An 18,922-nucleotide genomic window follows, 5' to 3' on the forward strand; every position below is an offset into this window, starting at 1 on the left:
AATAATAATTCCTTCAGAGATATTTCTGTGTGGGGGATGATTTGGGGAGCAGAAATGGATATGACCTCCCTACCTGTCCTTCAGCTCCTCTGCCAGCTCAGAGAGACACCTGTCACCCAATTAAAGAAAGGGGGTCACCGCACATCTTGGGAACAAACTAAGTGGGTACCTTTGAGGTCTAGGTTATAAAGAATTTGAAGGAGAAATGAGCAGCCCAAAGGAATCCCTTTCCCCCGTATCCCAATGGGGAGAAGAGAGAAAGAGGGTTTGGAAAAGTAGGAAGAGGGCTGGACATGAACAAGCACGTGTGAAGACTTGTTTTCCTTGAAGTCCTGCCTCAGATGAAGTTCACAGTCAGGACTGTCACATGAATGTTCATTCACGTTCAGGAGTCTGCCCGTGGAGGCTGTGAGCGGAGTGGGTGATGGGGGGGAGCTGCCCACCCAAGACAAGTCACCAGATCACCCTGTCGCTGCAGCGTAGATGTGGTGGTGAGGCCCAGATGGCATGTGGCAAGAACCAGGAGATACTGTGGGTGCCAAGAATGAATGCAGGAGATAGGGAGTGGGGAGGTGGGTGTGCGCAGAAGGTCACACCTTGGATGGGAGGAAGAACGTCCAAATGCTGTGATTAAGCATGTCCTGACCAACCCTCAGCGGGTGATGACAGCAGAGGGGAAGCTGCTCGACTGCACGTGTGGAAGACCAGGAAGTAGTCTTCCTGTCCCTGGCTCTCAGGGCCGACATGAAGGGAAACAGACACCTGTAAACATCTGGAAGCCGAAGGTGACAGGAATAAAATCCTGAATCAACTGAGGAATCCATGAACAGGACCGAGTTCCTCCAAAATGATTGGATTGATTTTCTACGTTAGACAGAATAGAAACTCAAGAGAGAAAATTAGATTGAGTTAGGGGGAAACGTGCATTTTTCATACCCGAGGCTATAACTGAGAAATTCATAACTGCAATATGATTCTGGCCGCATCGCTCAAGCAGCTCATCTGAGCTGTGGTCAGTAACCTGCTGGCGGGTGGGGGCCCACTGTCTGCAGCTCTGCCAACGTCTGCGTCAGCGAATTGGGTACTTGAAATCTGCCACTGGGGGAGCATTTACACCACAGGAATTGACGAATGCTACAACGCAGGGCTCCCTCCCCTGCACATTCCCCAGAGGACATGTTAAACACTTGCTAGCATACCACCTACCTGAATTGATCTCCTGAGAGTCAAAATATAATGATCTTGGGGAAAAATATTAGAATTTCTTTTACAAATTGGGCTATGATGCAAAAGACCTGAACCATGAATTTGATGTGTTCCCAGTACTTGATTGCTTGTTGCATATATGTATATATATAATACATATGTAAATATATGTATATATTTACAAATGGTTTTTTGGTATACTCATGCATATGTAAGCCCTTTTTTTAAAAAAAGCAATTTATTGGGGCGCCTGGGTGGCTCAGTGAGTTAAAGCCTCTGCCTTCGGCTCAGGTCATGATCCCAGGGTCCTGGGATCGAGCCCCACATTGGGCTCTGCTCAGCGGGAAGCCTGCTTCCTCTTCTCTCTCTGCCTGCCTCTCTGCCTACTGTCAAATGAATAAATAAAATCTTTAAAAAAAAGCAATTTATTTATTTATTTGAGAGAGAGAGAGCACAAGTGGGAGGGGCAGAGGGAGAGGGAGAGACAGAGAATCTTAAGCTGGCTCCACACCCAGTGCAGAGCCTGACCTGGGGCTTCATCCCACAACCGTGAGATCATGACCTGAGTTGAAACCAGGAGTCAGAAGCTTAACCAACTGTGCCACCCAGGAGCCCCTGCCTCTGTAAGTTCTTTAGCATAGTGTAAAAAGTTTATTTCTAGAACCACATACAAAAAGAAAGTGTGTAAGAATGTATACCCCAAGTTGAAACATTCAAACTTACAGCTTTTGGGTTTGGACATGTTTTTTGACATACTATTTGATTTTATGCTAAAAGGAGAACAGCCCTCCATTTAATGTCTGTCTTTTATCCAAATATCCAGAAATCTCTGACAGAGCCACAAAGTTTCCTGTTTTTCTTAGTGACCTAAGAATAGGAGTTAAAATATTTTATGGAGTGACTATCAAGAGTGAGAAGTTAGAGCTGCTGGCTGTGTCAGTGGCCCAGACAGATCAAGCTATCCATCATTAAGCTGAGTATAGCTTGGTAAAAGATCGCAAATAATACCTTCTTGTAGAACAATGTGAATAAGCATGCAGCTTATTAGTGATCCTAAATCTTACTTATTCTATGCATTTAAAATTGTAGATTGTCGTTTTTGATGTTAATTTATCTAAAGTTGGTGATCCCTCCGTGCACCCAAAACAAAACACGCTCTAAGTGGTCCTCAGATGCTGCAAGCTTGACAGTTGTTTTCTTAGCTTTGAATGAAAGACTTTCTACAGTCTGGCTCCACTTTCTTTTCCTGCCTTAATGACCACTGCCCTCTCCATGCCCTCTCTCTCCCTTCAGTCCAGTTACTGCCATTCTGAAAAATGTGCCTTGCATCTGTCTGCCCTTGTATCATTCCTCTGCTTGGAAGGCTCCAACCCTTCATTTAGACCTTTCAAAATCCTACCCTAGAACCTGAAAGGAATGTTTCTCTCTCGCTAATCACTCAGCCAGCAACCCTCTCCAGATCCTAAACTTCGGTAGTGTATATCCTCTTTCAGTTCCACATATAATACATGTCACCTGCTCATGTGTCGACTTCCTGTTTCATAAGAAGCAGACTTCCTAAAGATGGAAGCCATATCATCTGTGATGAAGACAGGCTCCGGGGTCAACAGTGTTCAGGGCTCTGTCTGATTTTAGCTCTGTGACCTTTCACAAGGGAATACTACCTCCCTTTGCCTCGTTCTCTTCATGTCTAAACTGGAAAAATAGTAGTTTCCCTCTCATAGACTTGTGAGAACCAAGTGAGTCAGAACAGGGAAGCACATGGGTAGCTTCTATTTATAACTAGTGATCCAGAGTCATTCTTGACATTCCTTTTGACTATGTATGTGCTAGTAGGTATACTGATCGCATTTGGTTCACTAACTGTGATATTAGTGGTGGTGATTAGAGCAATATTGATAATTCCTTCTATGTAGTAGCCTTCTCTGAAAAGTTTATGTGTGGTCTAGTAGTGAAAACCATAGCCAGTCGGTGTGATTAGGGAGATAAATTCTATATTCTTTGTTACGAGGGATGGCATTTAGAGATTTTAAAGAAGGTAGTATTTCATATTCTTCTATTTCCTTATGCTTTCATAGTTTTCTAAAGATTTTCTCTTTCTCTCTTTCTTTCTTTATTTTATTTTAGAGAGAGAAAATGCACGTGTGTGAGTGGGGAGAGGGCAGAGGGAGAGAGAGAGAATTTCAAGCAGACTCTGTGCTGAGCAGGGAACCAACTCAGAGCTTGATCTCACAACCCCGAGATCATGACCTGAGCTGAAATTAGGAGTCAGATGCTCAACCAACTGAGCGACGGAGGCACCCCTTCATAATTTTCATTAAGAATTAGAAATGTCTTAAGTTTCATAGCCCTTCCTGGATTCAAGTTTTTGGCATTTTATTTATGCCTGTATCAGGAAATTTTAATAGTGTTTAGATAGTTCAAAAACGTGAGATCTAACTGCTTTGTAATCTACACATAAGCCACAGTAACTTAAATGTTAGATATTTAGTTAAGATACTTTATTAAATCAGTTCAGTATTCACCAAATATTCATTTATTCATTGGAATTCAGGACACATTTCAGATACTCCAAAAAAAAAAAAAAAAAAGATTGATGAGAATTAATCAGAACTATTTTTTATAAAAGAAATGGCAAAAAGGGAGTTTAAGATACTTTGAAATGTCAACTTTCCTCATTAAAAAAAAGTCCATCATTTTCCTTCGTTAGAAGAAAGCAGAATTCTTACAGACCTTTGGCCTTCCGGAGTCATCTCAGTGTCTAATTTAGTTCTGTTACTCTGAATTTGGCCGTATTCAAATGGTAACAGTGCAGCTAATGGCAAGCCTCACTTTTATGTCTGACCAGCTCACAAAAGTTTTTACAAGGTTGGATTTAAGTATGACAGTGATATTCTAATACGGAGTTTTGATTCTTAGTTATTAATTTAACAAATGTAAATAAACTCTATTCTTTCTTGTTACTAAGGAAGTTACTTGGAAGTAACAAGCCAGCCTGTGGGAGAGGCGCTATTTGAGATGCCGCTGAGAGGTGGAGGAGGGAAAGTCCTGGCTGGGTGAGGGGCAGAGGAACACACATCAGTCAAGTGAAATTGTGAAGGATGAGAATAGGCTTCATAGAAAAGTACAGTTTTCGGAGGCTCCAGTGCCTCCAGTGCCAAACTGAAGTTGCGTTAAATGCCCTGCCTAAAAGGATTCCTTTTGTCACCAGAAAAATTATTCATCTTCCTTTTACTAAAGCAACTCTGGGAACAATGACAAAAATAGATTGGTTCTTTAAGAGGCACATATTGAAGATTTCCAGAAGGGTAGGACATCAGGCAGGAACACAATTTCCTGTCCTCCTCTCCAAAGCCCATAAATGTAGCCAAATCCCACTGGCCTTGCTTCCTTCATAGTCACCGTCCTGGAAGAGCTGTCCCTCTGTTCGAAAGCGAATTGGTCCACAGTATCCTGTATCTTTCAAGCTGCCTCAGGATTCCTGTGTCTTCCATTTGATGTCTTCCAAATATCCCATCCACTGATGAGTTTACTGTCAGCGTCACCATCTAGAAAGTTTTCCAAGCCATTACCCTTCACTTTATAAGCTTCTCTTTTTGCCCTTCCAGCATTTGATATCTAAAGGGGGTACCCACAGATCACTGAGCACTGCCAGTGCCCCCTCACTAAGATCACTCACGTGCTTTCATCTTTTCATTCTTTCATGTACTCAGTTCAAGACTATATCCCTAGCAACTAACAGATAAGTACAAAAAGTAAGTTTTTACCAGAGGGGTTAGACTAAGAAGGGCTCAAACCAAGGTAGGGATCATGAAAAGCAAAGGCTACAGTGAAAATCACTTTGGAGGTAACAATGACTAGATCTGGCAATTTCTACATATTAGAGGCTTCTGCTTCTATTATTGAAAGGGAATAATTAGAAGTGATTTTAAGATTTCAGTCTGAGCAAAGATTGAAATGATGTGGCCATCTGGTTCTGACAGGAGGTAAGGCATCCAGTTTTGGAATGTTGAGCTTGAGATATCTATAGGGCATCCATGAATAGATGTATAGGAAACATTCAGGATTTGGGATACAGATTTCAAAGGAAAGTCAGAGCTCAAAATAACAATTTAGGCGTCATCATCCAAAAACAAAAAGCTAATCATTGCAGCCACAGGCACTAGAAGTGCAGTCCATGGAGAATGAAAAGCAAAAGAGGAGAAGAAAATTGTATTAGCTTTTTAAACAGAAGTACAGAAAGGGAGCTCTATGAAGGAGACAGAAAAAGGCTGGCCAAAGGGGCTGAGGAGAGGAAATGAGCTCAAGAAGGAAGGGTTTTCTCTAAGTGATTTGGTCATGACTTCTGATCTAGAGACATTTCCTGATGGTTTTTTCTCAGCTCATTTATTGACCTAGACAAATCTTTTATTCTAAAGGTACAGGATGTCAGCATAGCAAAAGCAAAAAGCCTTTTTTCTTTTTTTGAAAGCATCATCTTTCAAGAATTATGCAAATCATGAATTTCTTCTTAAAACTCTACTGGTGGGGCATCTGGGAGTTCTATGTGATACCCATCCCTTTGTATTGTCCCTCCTGTTTTTATGTAAAGGAACATAAAATGCTAGGAAGTTTGTATCCAGGCTTGCATATAATTTTGTTAAAAATGATAGACTCAAAAATTGTATGAGTGCATAACATGACACAGTATCCTTCTACTCAACTATGCATCTATACTGGAAAGATCTGTATCTTTATTTTTATTAGTTCTAGTATAGTTAACACACAGTGTTATATTAGCTTCAGATGTACCGTATAGTGATCCAACAGTTCCGTTCGCCATCTAATGCTCATCACAACTGCCTTCCTTAATCCCCATCACCAGAGTCACCCTTTCCTCCACCCCCTGCCCCTCTGGTAGCCATCAGTTTGTTCTCTGTAGTTGAATCTGTTTCTTGGCTTGTCTCACTCTCTCTTTTTCATGCACTCCTTTGTTTTGTTTCTTAAATTCCACGCGTGAGTGAAGTCATATGGTACTTGTCTTTCTCTGGCAGATTTATTGACTTCACATTACACTCTCCAGCTCCATTCATGACGCTGCAAATGGCAAGATTTCATCCTTTTTTAATGGCTGAATTATATCCCATTGCATCTATATACCATCTCTTATTTATCCGTTTGTTGCTTGATGGGTACTTGGGCTGTTTCCATAAATTGGCTATTATAAATGATGCTGCTGTAAACTTAGGGGTGCACGTATCTCTTTGAATCAGTGTTTTTGTATTTTGGGGGTCAATACCCAGTAGCGCACATTACTGGATCATAGGGTAGTTCTATTTTTAATTTTTTGAGGAAACTCCACACTGTTTCCACAGTGGCTGCACCAGTTTGCATTCTACCAACATCGAAAAAGGGTTCCTTTTTCTCCACATCTTTGCCAACCCCTGTTATTGCTTGTCTTTTTTATTTTAGGCCATTTTGACAGGCATGAGGTGATATTTCATTGTAATTTTGATTTGCATTTTCCAACGATGGGTGATGTTGAGTATCTTTCCACGTGTCCTTTGGCCATCTGGATATCTTTTTTGCAGAAGTGTCTGTTCATTTCTTCTGCCCATTTTTAGTTGGATTATTCATTTTTTGGGTGTTGAATTTTATAAGTTCTTTATATATTTTGGGTACTAACCTTTTATCAGATGTATCATTTGCAGTTACTGTCTTCCATTCAGTGAGTTGCCTTTCAGTTTGTTGATTATTTTCTATGCTATGCAGAAGCTTTTCATTTTGATGTGGTCCTGGTAGCTTATTTTTGCTTTTATTTCCCTTGCCCCAGGAGATATATCTAGAAAAATGTTATGGCTTATGTCAGAGTAATTACTGCCTGTGCTCTCTTCTAGGATTTTTATGGCTTCAGGTCTCATATTTGGTCTTTAATTCATTTGAGTTTATTTTTGCATCTGCTGTAAGAAAGTGATCCAGTTTCATTCTTTTGCATGTTGCTGTCTAGTTTTCCCAACACATTTCTTGGAAGAGACTTTTTCCTATTTGGTATTCTTTCCTCCTTTGTCAAAGAATAACTGACCTTTTAGTTGTGAGTTCATTTCTGGGTTTTCTGTTCTGTTCCATTGAGCTCTGTGTATCTATTTGTACCAGTACCATACTGTTTTAACCACTACAGCTTTGTAATAGAACTTAAGTCTGGAATTGTGGTACCTCTAACTTTTCTCTTTCTTTTTTTCTTGCCTCTTTTAAAGAGTACACACAAGTGGTAGGGGGAAGGGCAGAAGGGGAGGAGAGAATCTTAAACAAGCTCCATGTCCCACATGAAGCCCTATGTAGGGCTTAATCTCACAACCCTGAGATCATGAGTTGAGCCAAAATCAAGAGTCGGAAGCTTAACCACCTGAGTCACCCCAGGTGTCCCATGCTGTTGATATTTCATTCGGGATTGCATTAAATGTGTAGAATGCTTTGGGTAGTGTAGGCAATTTAACAATATTTTTCTTTTAATTCATGAACATGGAATATCTCTGTTTCTTTGTGTCACCCTTAATCTCTTTCATCAGTGTTTGATAGTTTTCAGTGTATAGGTCTTTCACCTCTTTGGTTAGGTTTATTACTGGTTACCCTATTGTTTTTGGTGCAATTGTAAATGGGGTTGTTTTCTTAATTTCTCTTTTGCTTCTTCATTGTTAGTGTATAGAAATGCAGCAGGTTTCTACACATTGATTTTGTATCCTACAACTTTATTGAATTCATTTATAAGTTCTAGTGTTTTTTGTTGGAGTCTTCTGGGTTTTCTGTATATAGTATCATGTCCTCTGCAAATAGTGAACATTTTACTATTTCCTCCAATTTGGATGTCTTTTATTTCTTTTCATTGTTTAATTGCTATGGCTAGGACTTCCAGTACTGTATTGAATAAAAGTGGTGAGAGTGGACATCCTTGTCTTATTCTTGACCTTAGGGGAAAAGTTCTCAGTTTTTGCCTACTCAGTATGATGTTTGCTGTGGTTTTTTCACTATTTACTATGTTGAAGTATGTTTTCTCTAAATCTATTTTGTGGAGGGTTGGTTTTTTTTTTTTTTAAAGATTTTATTTATTTACTTGAGAGAGACAGTGAGAGAGAGCATGAACGAGGAGAAGGTCAGAGAGAGAAGCAGACTCCCCATGGAGCTGGGAGTCCAATGCAGGACTCGATCCTGGGACTCCAGGATCATGACCTGAGCCGAAAACAGTAGTCCAACCAACTGAGCCACCCAGGCGTCCCGTTTTTTTTTTTTTTTTTTTTTTTTAATAATGAATGGTTGTAATTTGTCAAATGGTTTTTCTCCATCTATTGAAAGTGATCATATGATTTTTACCCTTTTTCTTATTGATGTGCTATATCACATTGATTAATTTGTGTATATTGGGGATGCCTGGGTGGCTCAGTCAGTTAAGCAGCTGCCTTTGGCTCAGGTCATGATCCCAGAGTCTTGGGATTGAGTCCTGCATCGGGCTTCTGGCTTGGCAGGGAGCTTGCTTCTCCCTCTGCCTCTGCCTGCCATTCTGCCTGCTTATCCTCTCTCTCTCTGACAAATAAATAAATGAAATCATTTTAAAAAATTGTGAATATTGAACCACCCTTGTATCCTAGGAATAAATCCTACTTGATCACGGTGAATGATTTTTAAAAATGTGTTGTTGGATTTGATTTGCTAATATTTTGTTGAGGACTTTTGCATCTGTGTTTATCAGAGACATTGGCTTATAGTTTTTGTTTTGTTTTGTTTTGGTAATGTCCTTATTTGGTTTTGATATCAGGGTAATGATGGGTTCATGGAATGAGTGTGGGGGTTTTCCTCCTTCTTCTATTTTTGAGAATAGTTTGAATAGAATAGGTATTAACTCTTCTTTAAAAGGTTTGGTATAATTCACCTGTGAAGCCACTTGGTGCTGGACTTTCGTTTGTTGGTGGTTTTTTGATTACTGAGAATTAGTGCCTTTAAATAGAAATATAAAATTGTTGACATTTATGATTGACTCTTAGGCCACGCTGACTCTGGAAATATTACATTCATATTTCCTAAAATTACAAATTGCTAATTTTTAAAAGCCACTTTGAGGTATGATTGATATACAAAAACCTGTGCATATTCATTGTTTACAACCTGATGCATTTGGAGGTAAAAATACACCCATAATTCATACTACCCAGAACAATCTACAGATTTGGCGTGGTCCCTGTCAAAATGCCAGCAGCATTTTTCACCAGACTAGAACAAATGACACTATAATTTGTGTGGAGCCACGGAAGACCCTGAACAGCCAAAGCAATTCTGAGAAACAAGGGTAGAGCTGGAGGTATCACAATTCCAGGTTTCAAGATAGGCGACAAAGACGTGGGAATCAAAGCAGTATGGTACTGGTACACAGAATAGACACAGAGATCAGTAGAATAGAATAGAAAGCCCAGAAATGAACTCACAATTATATGGCCAATTAATCTATGACAAAGGAGATAAGAATATACAATGGGAGAAAAAGATAGTCTCCTCATTCAATGGTACTGGGAGAACTGGACTGCTCCATGTGAAAGAATGAAACTGGACCACTTTCTAACAACGTATGCTGAAGTAAACACAAAATTAAAGATCTAAAGGTGAGACCTCACACCATAAAAACCCTAGAACAGAGCACAGACAGTAATTTCTTTGACATCAGCTTTAAAAAAATTTTTCTATATCTATCTCATGAAGCCAGGGGAACAAAAGCAGAAATAAACTATTGGGACTACATCAAAATGAAAACTAATACACAGGAAAAGAAACCATTGATAAAACAGAAAGGCAGCGTACTGAATGGGAGAAGATATTTGCAAATGATATATCTATTAAGGAGTTAATATACAAAATATACAAAGAATTAATATAGCTCAACACCAAAACAAAAACCAAACCAAACCATACAAAACAAAAACAAAATAATCTTATTAACAACTAGGCAGAGGACCTGAATAGACATGTTTCCAAAGAAGACATACTGATGGCCAACAGACACATGAGAAGATGCTCAATGTCAGTAATCATCAGGGAAATGCAAATCAATTACAGTGAGATATCACCTGACACCTGTGAGAATGGTTAAAATAAAAAAGACAAGAAATAACAAGTGTTAGTGAGGATGTGGAGAAAAAGGAACCCTTGGGCACTATTGGTGGGATGTGTAAATTGGTACAGCCACTGTGGAAAACAAAATTTTGTGCAGCCATAAAAAAGGATGAGATCTTGCCATTTGTGAAAACATGGATGGACCTAGCAGGTATTATGCTAATAAGTGAAGTAAGTCAGGCTGAGAAAGACAAATACCATGATTTCACTCATGTGTAGAATCTAAAAAACTGAGCAAATGAATAAACAAACAAAAAGAAGAATCAGACCTATAAATACAGAGAACAAACTGATGGTTGCCAGAGGGAAGCTGTGGACGGATGGGCAAAATGGGTGAAGGAGTGTGGGAGGTATGGGACTTCCAGTTGTGGAATGAGTAAGTCAGAGGAATAAAAGGTATAACATAGGGAATATAGTCAGTGGTACAGTAGTAGCATTGTATGGGGACAGAAGTAGCTACTCTGTGGTGATCACAGCAGAACGTATGGAGACGCTGAATGGCTATATTCCACTGAAACTAATATAACATTGTGGTTCAATTGTAGTCAAATAAAAAAAATAAAAAAAAATACATCCATGAAACCATCACCATAATCAAGGCCTTAAACATATTCAGCACTTCCAAAAGTTTCCTTCTGCCCTTTATTTATATATTTGTATTTATGTATATATGTATATATTCATTCATTCCTATTCATTTTTAGTAAAAATTAAAAAATTTCTTTTGTGATAATTTTAAAATGAAGATGCAAGATTCTGAACTCTGAAGGTATGTTCCAAATGGATCTTTATTAATTTTTTTTATTTTCAGAGAAGAAAATAAAAAGAGCAGTGACAATTTCAGTGTAATAATCCATGCTGGTAATTGATTTTCCATTGTGCTTGTCAAAAGGATTTGCATTTTGCAATTACGGTAGCTGTCATCACGAGCATTGAACTGCTCTGCTAGGGAGCTGTTTTTCAGTTGCTGCCATTCTCCTTGGTAGTAACAGAGTGTGTGGAAAACGCAGGGGTGTGGATGAGATTCACAGTATCGCCAGAAGCAATTTGAAATTGGCTAGGCAGAAGCATGACCTATTTTTTTTTTTTTTGTCCGTCTTTTCTGATCCAGAAAGTGTTTGTATTAACTCTCATTCCCAGCTGGAAGCATTGCTTTATTATGACTCATTGGATCAATATACATTGGGAGCCATGAACTATGATAGGTGGCCTGACAATCGTATGAAAGTCCTCCCTGGTTTGAGTGGAAATGAGGTTGCTTTGTGAGACTTTCTTTTTATCAAAATGGACAATTTAGAACTTTCCATTATGCATTACAAATAGAAATAAGATGGAGATAAACAGAGAAAAATGATGTGCTTTTTCCTCCTCTGCCTGCACTTCTGTACCTTTTGCATCCTGACAGACTTGATCCTGCTCCCTCAGGCTGAGGGGATTTTTATCTTGGTGAAGCCAAGGTGCTATGTGCCTGCTCTTTCTAATACAGAATAATTAGTGGCAAATAGTTTTAGAAGTTATTTACCCCTCAGTTTAGGAGATTTGATGACAAAGTAGCAAGTTCATAGCCCTAGGTTAAAATCAGATTGCTATATGAAAGTGCTTGATTGGAAAAATTGCCAGCAATGGTTTGTTAACACTTAACATCTGTTTGTATTCTTCACTAGTTTAACACAATATCCCCAAATTAAATCTGTTGAAACTAGATTTGTTTCAAGAGATCATTTAAAAGAGGTAAAGAGATCATTTAAAACACATGTGAGAGCATAATTTAAAAAATCCAAATGTATGTCAATCACTGGCAAAATTAATGGTAATATATCACATCTTTGACATAAAACCCATAATAGCATATTTTTTCTCTGTATTTTTCATGAAAACATAACTCTTGTGTGCGCCTCTATTTGTACATAGGCCAGGAGCCAGATGGAGCTGGCTAGGGTGCTTGGATGTTAGAGGAAGCAATTCATTTGTCTATGTAGCAAAAGTGTCTGCAACTGGAAACCATTTCTAGAATTGAATGTGTGCATGGGGGAAATATTGTACTTGCTGGCTTCAGATACTAAATTTTATTTGCATCCCACTCCTCCATGCTATTGTAGAACATTATACCTATTAAAAGCAGTGTTTGTGTATGTGTGTGTGTGTGTCTGTGTGTGTGTTTATATATATAAACACATTATATATATTATATATGTATAAACACACACACTATATATATGTATAATTTTTTTTTGCTTCTCTGTCTAGTTGGTGCCAGTTACCATTGTGATACTCAATGACTGTTGAGCGATTCTTCTCTCCAGTGCTGAATCTAGAGCAGAGAATCTACTGCACACGGGCCGAATATATTTTTATTCAGATAAAAGCATCAGTTCTGGTTGACCACCCATATACTCCTGCAAATAGGATTGTTCTTCGCAATTCACATACAGGTTTATAAAATCGTAATTTGTATGAAATACTTAATCAGCGGCTTTGGAGATATTAGGCACATAAACAAAATACTCATGAAGATACTGCAGTACATCTTTGACATTAATTAATCAGTACATTAATCATTTGGATCTGAAATATTAGTTGATCTGATTTTCTCAGCCACTTTCAAATCTCTGAGTGTGAAGGTTATGTTAGTTGAGGAATAACATGGAAACACCACATAGTTTTCAGTTGTCAACACTTTAGCATCTGTGAGTTTCGTTTCAAGGTGGGAAGATCCTACTTGTTTTTTAGTTTAGAGACTGTTTCCCATATGTGCCCACATATCAGGTCACCTCATGCCCCTCTGGCATCTTCTGGGTAAAGCAGCCTCCTTTGGTTGTGCCAGTCCTTTCCAGATAAATGCTCAGATTTTCCGATTTCCTAATCTTTCTTCTAGTTCTTTCAAAAATGACAGCTGGCATATGAGGAACTCAGATGATACATGGCATCGCTGGGTAGAGGCTCCCCTGGCATATGTTGGTTGTTGTGTGGGTGATTACCCCAGGATCATTGGTTGGATCCTTACGTCCCAGGTCAGCAGTTATCTGCTGAGTGTGGTTGGGTTGGTCCTAACCCTACATGTTTGTTGGCATGCAACGCCAATTTTAGTGGCCAGTCCATTCCATGACTGTTTTCTTGTCAAAGGCCATTCCCTTTTGCCGGAGGGGCTCCATGACACTTCTTGTTGCTATTCAGATTCCCTGCAGTTAGTTGTGACATTCTTTAGTATAATAGATGGAGCGGATGTGCAGTAGTCTCTGCAGAATGTCACTACCATGAAGAATCCCGCTGCTGAGCTTCCAGTCAGACCCTCATTCTCTTCTAAGCATTGTTCTTTGTCTTCCCCTCCTGAACTCTGATTGTGGAATGGTTTCTGGGGGACTATAATACATGAGACAGGAAAATGAAAAGCACATTGTTCCAAATAAGAAACCCACAGCTAGCCTCCTGCAAAGAAAAATTGCACTAGTATAAACTTCCAGTTAAAAAATAAGTAAGTCACGGAGAGTGGGGCACCTGGGTGACTCAGTCAGTTAAATGTTGGACTCTTGGTTTCACCTCGGGTCATGATCTCATGGATCGTGAGATAGGGCTCTGCATTGTAGCAGTCTGCTTGAAGATTCTCTCCCTCTGCCCCTTCCCCCATTCACATGCACGCACTCAAACATGCTGTCTTTCAAATAAATAAATCTTTAAAAAAAATAGTCACAGAGATGAAAATTACAGCGTAGGGAATATGGCCAGTAACATCATAATAACATCATATAGTGACAGATGATGACTATATTGTGATGGGCATTGAGTAATGTATAGAATTGTTGAATCACTGTTGTTTATGCCCGAAACTAATGGAATATTGTATGTCAACTATACTTCAACAATAAATAAAACTTTAAAAAAAACTCAAAAAAATAATTGCACTGGGTTGGGTAAACAGACCAGACAGACTTTGTTCATAACTACAGTAATGAGGGTCAAAACTATTGCAATAGGGGAGAGATACTGAACTCAACTCTTGAAACAAAGGGTAGGAGAATTTTGTGAAAATGTCTATGCTACCTAAAACAATCTACACATTTAATGCAATTCCTATCAAAGTACCATCCATCTTTTTCAAAGAAATGGAACAAATAATTCCAAAATTTATATGGAACCAGAAAAGACCTCGAATAGCCAAAGGAATATTGAAAAAGAAAGCCAAAGTTGGTGGCATCACAATTCCGGACTTCAAGCTCTATTACAAAGCTGTCATCATCAAGACAGCATGGTACTGGCACAAAAACAGACCCATAGATCAATGGAACAGAATTGAGAACCCAGAAATAGACCCTCAACTCTATGGTCAACTAATCTTCGACAAAGCAGGAAAGAATGTCCAATGGAAAAAAGACAGCCTCTTCAATAAATGGTGTTGGGAAAATTGGACAGCCACATGCAGAAAAATGAAATTGGACCATTTCCTTACACCACACACGAAAATAGACTCAAAATGGATGAAGGACCTCAATGTGCGAAAGGAATCCATCAAAATCCTTGAGGAGAACACAGGCAGCAACCTCTTCGACCTCAGCCGCAGCAACATCTTCCTAGGAACAACGCCAAAGGCAAGGGAAGCAAGGGCAAAAATGAACTATTGGGATCTCATCAAGATCAAAAGCTTTTGCACAGCAAAGGAAACAGTTAACAAAACCAAAAGACAAGTGACAGAATTGGAGAAGATATTTGCAAACGACATATCAGATAAAGGACTAGTGTCCAAAATCTATAAAGAATTTAGCAAACTCAACACCCAAAGAACAAATAATCCAATCGAGAGTTTTTAAGCACTGGGCTGAGCCAGTAGAAAAGTACTCAAGAACATTAGGGGGGAACTTGGTCAATGTGATTATGCGTTTTGTGTTCGCTAATTGGTGATTATGGAAATTAGGCTCCTACCCTCCCACAGAGACTGGGAAATGAGGCACTATTTTTCTTGATGACTGCATTTCAAGGGATGACTCAGGTCCTTGAGAAAGACATTCTTGGATTGTAAACCTGGAAAGAGTCTTGATGAAGATTTATATCTTAAGGGGCAGAAAAATAATACACAGTTTCAAGTTTCCTACATTAAATGATCTACGAAAAGGGAAATCAGGGACCTATACTAAGGAAGGAGCCTGTCTAAGTCAAAGTGAGGAGAACGTGAAGGCTGTCATGTCACAAGCATCACTAATAGTTTTTCCTCTTGCCTGTAAAATAAAAATTCGCACAATGAAATAACACTTAAAAAGGAATAAATCATGGAGTTAAATAAAGTATGTCTATTCGAGACTGAGTTCAACAAATACCTAAGCCTAGGGGTAAACATAACTCTTTAATTGGGAATATGGTATTATCTTGATAGCTCTTAGCATTTTTACAAACTGAGAAAGTATTGAAGGATTTAATCAATCAAATGCTTTGGATTGGTTTTGCACTTTTTACCCTTTTGATATACTATGCTCTAGTAACACTGCCTTTTCCAGTCATTATGTGGAAATGATGTCTGTTGGTACAACAAGAGAGTAACTTCAGTTTGTTGACCCAGAAGCAGTAATATGAGGACATTTGGCTCATGATAGCTTATCATCTCTGTCTGGTTAAGGAAGATTAAAAAAAGAAGAAGAAGAAGAAGAAGGTACGGAAGCAAAAAATGGTTTTTAAACCTCTGGGATATTGTCAGTATGCTCTTTCTGATGCATGGGGTCATTTACTGAAATGACCTGCCTCACTGCAATAGATCTAAATCGAAACTTCTAGCAAAGCATCACAATGGGCTTAGAAAGCAAAAACATGAGCCAGTCCTGATTATCATTTGAATTTCTAGACATCATGTGCTGAAAGTCAGTTTTCTAAAATGACTAATTTGAATGAAGTAAAACTTGCCGGCACAGAATTTAGTGTTTTTATAACTTTTACCCAGCTTTCCAGAGGAGATTTGGCTGTCACAAAATTTGCAAATCAAATAATCAAATCAAAATGCCCAAACAGAGAAAGGGTGTAAATATTTACTTTTCAATCCACTGAATTATTAAAGGTTTCAGAAATGTTTGCTCTGGCAGTACAAGAAGTGGGACAGAAAGTCAGTCTGCCAATTTGCCGCGAGGGAAAAACAGATCAACAGCAAAGAACTAAAACCTCAGAGGACTGAGTGAGGTGTTATTAATTTAGAGCCTTTCTGGGGAAATGAAGTGAAAAGCATCTTTTTCACTGTATCAAAAATCCAAAAACAAAGCCGTAAATACATCTAGGAAATATAGTTTACAAGTGATTAAACTGTATTACTTCGGGGCAAGTGGTAGTCAGTGCGCGCATGTATGTGTGTGTACCAAGGGCTTTGAGCTTTCTCTTGGAGAACCTCATTGACGATACCTTGCTTCAAAGAAAAGTGTCCTGTGCCTTTATTTAGTTTGGCTCCAGTTCTTCCTTTGCCCCTAGTTTGGAGTATGAATTTACACAGTCTTATTATGTCTATATGGCTACAGATTTATTTCTTTCCTTTATGCAGTACACATTTAGTAAGCATCCGCTGTGTGTCAGGCCATATGCTAGACACTTCGGATCTGTCAGTGAATAAATCAGGCAAAGACTCTTGGCTTCACTGAGCTTACATTTTAATAGGGCAAGATAAAGGATAAACAATAAATATAATAAGAAAATCATATACTATGTGTAAAGATGTCAGTTTCTGTCAAAAAAAATGAAAAAAGTGGTTTCGAGTAAGACAAATGGGAGCAGGATTGCTGGGTGGGAGGAACTGTAACAAGGAAGGAGGAATTGTAACAAGGGAGGTCAGGGGATACAGGCCTTTACAGGAAGGACTAGATCTGAATGAAGATTGACAGTGGCAGGGATGTTTGCCCAGTGTATGTCAGAGAAGAGGCCTCCAGGCAGGAAGGATAACTTCACTGGGCAGGGGATGGGAGGTAGGAGAATGACTGGTATTCTTTTCAGGGAACTTCAAGGAGGCCTTTGCTGCTGGGAGGAAGAGGACCGGGCAGACATGGGTGGGAGTTGGTGGAAGGAGGCAGATTATCTAGGACTCTGTGGGCCATGTGTGATGATCTTGTCTTTCACTGTGTGGACAACTGAGAGTTATTGTGGTGTTTTGAACACAGGGATGATATTATAAATCTGTTGCATGGAGAATGGAGTCTCAGTGAGCTAAGGATGAAGCAGAGAGATTCTTTGGGGGCTTCTGCAAGAAAGCAGGGTAAAATCATGTGGCTTGAGCCAAAGGAGTGCTCATGAAGGTGGGGAAATAGATCTGGAGAGGTGAGCAGCACCAGTAGCATTTTTTCGTTGTTGTTGTTAGTTTGGTCACATGGTGAAAAAGAGAGAAGTCAAGAATGACTTCTTTGTAGACATCCAAATGGCCAACAGACACATGAAAATGTGCTCCACATCACTCGGCATCAGGGAAATGCAAATCAAAACCACAATGAGATACCACCTCACACCAGTCAGAATGGCTAAAATTAACAAGTCAGGAAATGACAGATGCTAGCGAGGATGCAGAGAAAGGGGAACCCTCCTACACTGTTGTGGGAATGCATGCTGGTGCAGCCACTCTGGAAAACAGTATGGAGGCTCCTCAAAAAAGTTGAAAAAGGAGCTACCTTACAGGGTATTTACCCCAAAGATACAAATGTGATCTGAAGGGGCACGTACACTCGAATATTCATAGCAGCAATGTCCACAATAGCTAAACTATGGAAAGAACCTAGATGTCCATCAACAGATGAATGGGTAAAGAAGCAGATACACAGTGGAATATTACACAGCTAGCAAAAAAAAGCTGAAATCTTGACTTTTGCAACAATGTGGATAGAACTAGAGGATATTATGCTCAGTGAAATAAGTCAGTCAGGACAACAATTATCATATGATCTCTCTGATATGAGGAATTTGAGAGGCAGGGTGGGGGGTTTTGGGGGGTGGGGAGGGAAAAAATGAAACAAGATGGGATCAGAAGGGACATAAACCATAGGAGACTCTTAATCTCAGGAAACAAACTGAAGGTTTCTGGGGGGAGGGAGGACTAGGGATAGGGTGGCTGGTGATGGGGACATTGGGGAGAGTAAGTGCTATGGTGAGTGCTGTGAATTGTATAAGACCGATGAGTCACAGATCTGTAACCCTGAAGCAAATAATATATGTTAATTAAAAAAAAAAAGGATGACTTCTTGTTGCTGTTCTGAGAAACTAGAAGGATGAAATTTTCATAAACTGGGCTAGGGAAGGGTATGAACAGGGTAGGATTAGGGGGAAGAAGGAGAGTTTGGTTTAGAAGATACTACAGATATCAAGGAGGGAGTTGAATGTCCAAGTCTGAAGTTCAGGAGAGAGGTTATGGGACTTATTGACAATAAGTCAGGGACTTATTGGCCCATGAGTAATATTTAAATCCAGGAGGCCAAGAGGAATCATGAAGGGTGTGTGTGGACAAAAAAGAAGCAGGCAAAGGCCTGAGCCCTGGACCATCTGAACCCTCAGAAGTGATAAGAAATAAAAGAATCAGCAGTGGGGACTGAGGAGCAGCAACCAGTGAGCTGGGAAGAAAATTAAGAGAAGGAGCCTTTGTGGA

General features: G+C 39.4%; 1 protein-coding gene across 2 annotated transcripts in view; it reads left to right on the forward strand.

Moving 5' to 3' along the window:
• The window catches only part of CNTNAP4 (contactin associated protein family member 4), a 236,901-nt gene that overhangs the window by 48,001 nt on the left and 169,978 nt on the right, over nt 1-18,922 (forward strand). The gene's annotated exons all lie outside the window — the stretch shown is intronic.

The sequence above is a fragment of the Mustela putorius genome, unplaced genomic scaffold (assembly GCF_011764305.1).
Source record: "Mustela putorius furo isolate JIRA1106 unplaced genomic scaffold, ASM1176430v1.1 tig00000174_pilon_pilon_pilon, whole genome shotgun sequence".
Classification (NCBI taxonomy): Eukaryota; Metazoa; Chordata; class Mammalia; order Carnivora; family Mustelidae; genus Mustela; species Mustela putorius.